Here is an 8,772-nt window from a genome sequence, read left to right as displayed (position 1 = left end):
TACTTGTACAAACTTTACAGGAATGAACAGTATTAATGAAATTGAAAATAAATAACTACAGTTTGCCAAATTCAATTGATCATTTCATTGCTTGGGCTTTCGCAAAACCCTTAATTCGTTTGAGCAAATATTCATTCGTTCGTCGATGTATTGAAAATTGAAAGTTTTAGGAAAATATGTCAGAGCTTATTACTTTATCGGTGAATATTTGCATACTCTTAGAAATATGTACAAATATCATAATACTTCGAAATAATGTTGAATTATTTCACAAATCTGTATCTATTGCGACGAAATGTAGATACTGAAGCGCTACACGAATGTAGAGAACTAGATCGAATGGTATAAGAATAGAATTCTTCTTCTAGAAACAATGGTTATTGCAGAACCATCGTCATTCTGCCCAAAAATTTCACTTCTGCTCGGATTAATCAGCAATTTGGGCATTCTTTCCCGGCCCAACCCTTTCACACCAATATTGCTCAATTCACAACAATGTTCGAGCGTCAATCTTCTTGCATCGCATCCCAAAAGACATGGCGCATTCCGGGAATGTCTCAGATATTGCTCAAAGTTTCGCGCAAGTGAAACGTGGCGCACAATCTGTCACGATCGTCCATCCGTGCGATTCTCGTGACACCGTGTTCGCCAAGAGACTCATTGTAATTTACCGTTTTAAGCGATGGGTTTTTTTTTAGTTCCTCTTGCCATCTTGGGGATGGGCTCGCCGGTAAATGACAGACCCATGTCGTCGTCGTCGTCCTCATCGCAGGAAAACGTCGTCGATTTCGGTAGCTGCACGAACTTTTTCCTTCTTTTTCCATCGCATCACGGCTTGGCACATGCTAAATTGTCCGCCCGGTGGGAAGAAAAGTACCCCGTTTCGTTGCCTCCTCGGGGCACACCCCGGTTGGGTTTTCATCCGAAACGTGCGAGCGGAATTTTCAATCTCAAAACGTGTCAATAGCGACACATTCCAGGGTTGATTCCGGGTCTGGGAAAAATGCAAGGAAGTTGTCGGACAGAACGCTGGCACTCTTCATCCGTTTCGTTCTTCTTCGAGTGCCGATCGTGAAAAGGCTTCCGGTGGCTAACGCCGGTGTCTCCCGAGAGGAGGCCGAGGGGAGAAGGAATATGCCGGTGATGGCCTCGCCTTGGCGTGCGCTTCACGGTGTGCTGGAGCCGTGCTGCAACTGACGGTCCGAAGTCAGTCATTTCGGGCCGAGCCTAGTTAGGAGCCACACATTCCAGAGTTAAACGGACCATAAACGATCCCAATCCCACCAGCCACCCTCCACCCCGTGTCGATCGCCGGTCGGGGAAATTCGCCAGAAACGAAAAGAATTTCAAAAGTTGCGAGAAAAACGTGCTCCCATAATTGAACGGTATGTCGATAAGAGTTTTCCCGGCACCGCTCGGCGATGGGCCACATTCCAGCGGGGAGGGCACGCAGGTAGCTAAAAACGGATATCGATGGGTTTTGATTGAAGCTTTGCGGGCCACTTTTTTGCCCTACATCCGGTCTGCCACTGGAGGCGGATGGGAAAAAGAAATGCTGGGAAAGCGGGAAGCCTGTTGACGGAAGATGTCGTTCGTGTTCATTTTCGTTCGCCATTTACGGTGTGTGAGTGTCCCGTGGTGTCTTTTCTGGTGGCATTTTTGCGCATCACTCAGCCGGTGGCAAATATGTTTTGCCGAGCGAAATGAGTTTGGAGGAATTTTCGTGAAAGAAACTGTCCTATCTGTCGAAGATTTTCCAATGGAAAAAGTTTGTTCGCTCATTAATCAGCCTTTTCATTTTATGACTTTTTAAACTGTGAAGGCCGTTATCTCTCGTCATCATTTGACAACTTTTCAACGGTATAAAATTTTTCAGAGAAGAGAATAATTTTCCTAGAAGCTTGTTATTTAGTTTACACCAAAACTCAATACCATATTTTTGGTTTCTATTTTAAGAAGACTAGGGCTTTTCTTACCTTTACAAAAATGGTTAAGGATGGTATTTTTTAAAAAAAATTAATACGAATCTTAAAACAACGCCACCAACATACTTAAAATGATCACAGGAATGAAAACAGAATACAAAAATATGATTCCTCTCCGCATCATGTTTCGGTACCTTTTCTTGATTTTCCCTAAACAAAAACCCTTCTCATTTTCCAAACCAACTCGTCACTTGACGTACGGACCGTCGACATTTGCGTACGAGAAAAAAACACCTACATCTAATCCGACTCCGGATCGATCCCTTCGGAGGAGTAACTTTGACCCGTCGAGGGAAAACTATCCCCACCCGTTGCGACACATTTCCTCCGGTTCGGGTACAATGCGGTGGGTATTTAGAGCGAAAGTTTTCCCTCATCGTCAGGCGATCCTTTTGCGTTGGTTGCGTTGCCCCTGTACGAGTCGGTTTCGGTGGAAGGTTGGGTTGGGGTGGGGGGACTTCAGGGTGCCAGATGAGTCAACGACAACTATTCAGCTTGCAGCATTTGTCCCCCGGCCGCACACCTCGCACATAGTTTTTATTTTGTTTGAAAAATTAAAATCACAACATTCTGCTCATTTGCTGTGAAAGTTTTACCGTTCAATTAAAGTTCTTTGCCTTTGCGCCCAGCTGGTTCTGCGGTCGGGAACACTCCTTCCCGCTCGGGGCTGCGGGCAACCCTTCGGGGGCTGTTTGGAGATTAAAGCAAATGTGGAGGCAACCCATCCCGAAAGCAATCAGCACCCAATGCAAATGAAAAGTGCAGCTTCGGGAAACCCAACCGCGTTAACACTTTCAGTACTTTCCATTTTCTCTATCTCTCTCTCTCTCTTTCTCTGGGGACGGGATCACATCGGAAGCATCCCCGTCGATTCATTTCCCTCCAGTGTGTGTGTCCTGTGGGAACCCTGTTCTTTTTTTTCACTCACTTTCCCGTTTACAACCTCAGCCACAACTTGCTGCAAACTCCACGACCAGGATGTGAAGCCTGGAATAGTTTCGACGAACTATTTCAACGGGCTGGATGGGGATTGCACAACCCATAAGGGTGTGTTGTTGTGTCGTTACAGCGTGATCCTTTGCTTGCCTCGCACGAGGCAGCAGTTGCAAATTGGCTAAATTTGTTCGAATTAAGCCTTTGCTCGTGATGACCCCGACAAATGGTCGTGTAGTCAACTGACATGTGCCCCTTTGGGGATATCTGCATTGAAACGGCTCTAATCCACTCGGTGCAGGTGGGCTGCGGTTTCCGGGAAACAATTTTACATTTCTTCATGCTGTGAAGTGTTGCAGATTTATTTCAAAATATCATACGGAATCATCACCGGAGGAAAAGTCAAGGAATTACCGGAGGGCACCAATAAATCCCAAGCAAATCAGCAGATTAGTTGACCTGTTTCTAAGCATAAGTGGCATTAAAAGTTGTTTCTGCACCTGGTTTTCTTCGTTTTTCGGTTGGTAGGAAACCACAAACAAGCGATAAAAAGCCTAAAAGTCGAGGATTCGGTTGCTTGTTCAACTAAAAGCGTCTGCCACCGGTGCTTCGGTCCTACTTTATTACATTTTCATCTAGCAGAATGTGGTTTTGACACAATCATTGCACAAAGTTGTTGTAACAAAGAACAATTGGGGTTTATTTTTCAACCCGCACTATGGAAATGTTACAACATTCCATGGCGAGCAATTACTAGCAGGGTTTTTTAACCTCACAGCAACGCGATCGAAAAAGGAAAACGAAAAAAGAACACCCAACCTCTACCGGAGCAGCGGGCGTTTGTTTTTCTGTAGGATATACCATTTTCCCACGTGCGTGACACAACGGTGTCCCGGTGAAATTGAATCTTCCATCCCCGCCGGATGGGCCCGATTTAGGCATGGTGCAGGAGCCTAAGGCCTGGCGGCGGTGGCTGTTTTGTTTCAATTTACTCGGTGTGGAAAGATTTTTCCTCGACGTCAGCGAGGACATACGCTGTTTGACATGTTATCCTTCCGGATGGCTTTTGTGTGGCTTCGTGCGCGAGATCCGTTTTGTTTTTCGCTATTGAATTTTTACTCTCACCCCCCATAACCTCCAGCCCACCCCACCCTCCCCACACCTCTCACACATATCGCTCATTGCAAGCAAGCCATGAGCACAGGAAAACCCGTCCCGGTAGAAAGGGTTAGGAAGGGAGCTGGGAAAATTGGTGACAGAAGCGTCTCCACCAGTGGGTTCCGTGCGTCCTTCGCGGTCCGGTCGGGAAATGGGGTGTATCAGCGCGCGAATGATTGGCTTCATCATGTCAAGCGCCAACCGTTCCACAAGTCGGATCGCGCCTAAAATGTTTGGATAGCTGTGTTGTTGTTGTGAAAATGAGACGCGTGCACTGTACAGGGGAAGGTCATTTGGGTGTTTTTTTTCATTAAATTTTTTAGCGGCTTCTGACGGCACATTTTCCTTTGCGTAACTTCCAACAAACCGGTTTCTATTCTGATTTATAAAGAAATTAAATAATTTTATCCTTTTATAAAGAATTGAGGATCATTGATTGTTTTCTTGCACTGCTGTCAAAGCAGAATTATGAATATACAGGCCATTAAATTGGCTCATTATTGAACATTATTGTTAAATCTCATAGAAATTGTATTGCAATTTCGTCCTTTGCAAAGTTGAAATCCTTGAATTTTTATTTAATACTTGTAAACTACAAAATACAATCACAATTATTTTTTACACCTCTAAACAAGGAAACAATTCAATGAAAAGTTTGTCCCGTGGTAATATTATCTGTTTTGCTCGGAACTAAACTTTCCCTTTGAACTGCCAATTTGAACCAATGGAGTCGCAATATCCACGTACACACTTCGCGTAACTTATCCTACAATTCCTAAACAAGATTCCGGCGACTAAAATACCGAGACTTTGTAAGCGAGCCAAAACACGTGAGGGTTTCCCCGTGTCGGCGTGATGATGAATTTCTCGTTGAGACCTCGTAAATTCAATTCCACCACCATGGTGGCCCGGCTAGTTGAAAATGGCACATCGTCAATTTCATTCCCGTTTTTTTCCCTCCGCGATGCTGTACTGTCGATTCATCAACAGCTCCGTGAAGCTTCGTTTTGGTGCTTTTCTTTTCGGTTCTCTTTCCTTCTTTATTGACGCTTCCTTGAAGCTCTACCGCGCGAGGATCTTGTCAATCATGTTGAGAGGTAATTTTGGAAACGCACTCGCCGTCGTTGGCAAGGAAAAATGGTCTTTGCAGTCACGCGTTGGTGCCGTTTCGTCACTGAGGATGTTTTCCCAACCCCCACCCACATCCAAACCCGGGAAAGTGTCGATGTTGTCCCGGGGACGAAGAGTGAAGAAAATGACACCAGCCACTTCATGCTTCGGCTGAAAAATGTAGACCAGCCGAATTTTACACATGAATAATAGTCGGCCTCCCTCCTCAACGACCTACCCCTGGTTTTCCACCACTAAGCTCTGACTCGGGCGGGAGAAAGAAAAAAAAGATATCGCCCTCCTTGAGCATTTTCCGCCAACGCAAATCGCCATATTCATAACACGCCCTCAAATACGCACCGACACACGCACAAGGACACGCGATGGGCCCGGAGGGAAATCGTGAATGGGCAGATGCTATCGAAGGTGTCAGGTGGTAAACATCACCCAGACTACATTACCCCTCAGGTCGGGTAGGGTGGGATGCGTGGGGACTCTCAAACGCCTCCCTTCGCCGTCCTTTTGCCCACTTGTTTCTTTTAAAGGGATTTTTGCAAGATTTTTCTCACTCGTTTTTTTCTCATTTTTATCGTTTCCCGACGCCCTGGCCTACTTTGCAATCTGCCGTGCGGTGGGAAATTGATTTCTGTCAACGCCGTACGCCCGGGCCGCTCACTAATCGTCTATCAATTTTTCCCGCGCGCTCCTTTTATGGGCCATCAACGGTGGGCTCCAGTTTTCGTGGGTCTTTTTCTTCTAAAAAAAAAATTACGTACCGTCAGGGAAAGGCACGTTGATGAGTATCACCATAAAGCCCTCAAGGAGCTGCGAAGGTTTTGCGAACCGCGAGCAAGTAGAGGACGAGAAAGTGCGAAAACCCAATCATGACGAACAAAAATTGATTCTTTTCGGAGCTTTTCCGTTTTTTTTTTACAGGACTAAAAATGTTACCTTTCAACTCGTGGTAAATTGCTTGAAGTTGCTCTGAATGACTTTTTCAGCGAATCCTAAACCTAGCACAGAGTCCAGTGTTTTCCAAATCATCATCATCATAATGTAATGAGGGCAAACAATGTTTTCTAACCAACGTTAATATGCATTGAATTTATTTTTTTGTGGAAAACCATGGCATGTCAGCATTTTGGGCATCCATTAAAGATGGTTAATCAATTCGTCTCCTCTTGAGTGGATGTTGCATACATTACATACCTCCAAGCGAGTAGATGAGTATCACCCACTTTCGATCGCAAGATAACGCAGACTTTGCGACATGCTTCGAATATCCCAAACTCACTGGCCGTTCCTTCCCTTCCTCCCGTCCTCCTCCTTCCTTCACCGACAACCCGGGACTTCTTTCCCATTTGGTTTTCTCTATCGATTTTTAGATAAAATACGTCCATAAACCAGCAAATGGCACACTATTTCTTACCTCGGGTTCCATCATGTATGCTTTGATGACTAAATTTATGCTCGGGCTCCATTCCATTCCTACGTCGCTCCACTCCCCTCCCCTACGAGAGGGAAAAAACCCTCCGAAAACCCAAAGCTGACTAAACAGATTCGTTCAATCAACCGAAGCTCCCGCTTTTTCCCAAGTGGATGCGACGACGGCGGCGGTGGCAGCGACGGGAAAAACAAACATGCGAAACGAGTTTCCCCTTCCCCACCCTCATCAGCCCGCCCACATCCTTGGCGTAGTCGAAACTCGATCGTAGAACTTTGTTTTATGGTCGCATTGAAAGCGACGGAAGTCTGCGGCCGGAAAGTCCTGGCGTCCTGGATCCAATGCTGCTACACAAAAAAAAAGAGGGAACGGGAAGGTAATTCGAACAAAATTTATTCCCTCCCCCACCCCCACCACCCCCTTTTCCGATGGACAAGGACAGGTAGGTTCCATCTCCACGCAACCTCACTGATAGCGAGAATGTTGCCTACTATTGCTGATCTACGATTTGTTTGGTTGTTTTTAATGGATTTTTTCCTCGGCCCATTCTACCGCCCCTTTCTCCCCTTCCCAAGGGCATCCCATTTTCTCTAGCCAACAGCGGACGGCTATCATCAAAGGATATAAAACTCGTTTCAGTAGCCAAACGGTACGAAAGGTCGAATCCTAATGATCTGCATCGTCGTAACTTGATTTACCGTGTCGTTTCCGTCTTCCCGTCTTGGCGCACACGTGGTCCGGCCAAGGTACGCACATTGTCAGCAAAAATTGCACCCCAAGAAACCCCGCCACCGGAATGTCGTCATAAATCTTGCCCGGATGGCCGGCCGCAGGCACCTGCTCCTCCGTTTTTCGTCCTTTTCAACCAGTTGCGCTGCTCACGCTGACCATTTATCGTTATGTGTGTGTGCGGTGCGCGATCGCATCGTGAAAAACCTATTGCCCGGTAGGTGGTGGATAATTTTAGATATTGCCTTTTCGTAAGATAAAATAATACCCATCGATATTGTGAGATATCATTCTCAATAAAAGATGCGCATCGGGAAGGAAACAAGACTCCTTTGGTCTTGTCCCCAAATGCTATGGGAACTGAACTTGTAAGCTACTCCAAAAGCTTCCTAGAGACACTTCCCGGCAGTTTGGCCATTATATGCACTTCGGAAAATTGTCTGCTCGAAAGTCGCCAACCAGCAGCCAGCTAAGGGAAAGTTTCCCCGTTGGCCACTCGAAACCGATGCCATTTCTTCTTCGCAAAACTCTATAATTTTCGCATTCCGTAATTTCCATTTTAATTGCCGCTCCCTGCAGTGCGCCACTGCCCTTGCTTGTTGGTAGCTACACGGCTCAAGCAAACCGGGCCAGGCCACTTGTAAACCGGCCGTCGTGTTTCGCCAATTGGGCAGTTTGTTTTTCCAGTTTGTTGAAACTAAACTGGGCCGCCCCTTGGCTCGTTAGGAAGTGGTCTTTCGAGAGCCGTGCGGATTATTGTAAGACCAAGAAGCAACTGAAATCATCAACGGTGGAAAACTTTTTCCTGGAGCACTTTTATGCTCGGTGAAGACAGGAAGGGGGTTTTCGTCTTACCTTGGGGTCTTTATGTCAATATAATCTGAGTCAAGAAAAACTTATTGAAATCTAAGAAATATTGAATTATAAAATTTAAATACAAACTGAAATATTAGGTGAAATGTAGAACTCTTTTATCGAGAACCCATTATGAAGGGACAAATTTAAAAACTTGTATATAACGAACCAGATTTTACCGCTTCACTAACGTGCACTTTTTTGATGCACAAAATACTTCCAATAGAATCATTAGACCATCGCATTCGACGGAAGTAGAGCCTGTTAGAATGCATCGGTGCACTCTAATGTCGAAGCTATTTTCCCCGGAACTTTTCCTAAGCCTAACGTGACCGGAGACCGAAAACCCTTCGAAGGAAAAGTTCATTCTCAAAAATTGATACATTATTAGATCTGTGCGGTGCACTTTCGTTCCAATGCATCTTGCCTTATTTTTTCGTGTGTCCCCAATGGAGGTCCTCTTATGTCGAAGGTTGCAGAATTGCCGCATTGAAGCCAGTGCCGGGGTATGGCGTGGTTCCTGTTTTGCCGAGTCGATCCTTTTTTCGCTCTCCTATT

The sequence above is a fragment of the Anopheles coustani genome, chromosome 2 (genome assembly GCF_943734705.1).
Source record: "Anopheles coustani chromosome 2, idAnoCousDA_361_x.2, whole genome shotgun sequence".
NCBI classification, from domain to species: Eukaryota; Metazoa; Arthropoda; class Insecta; order Diptera; family Culicidae; genus Anopheles; species Anopheles coustani.
This window is presented reverse-complemented; position numbering follows the sequence as displayed.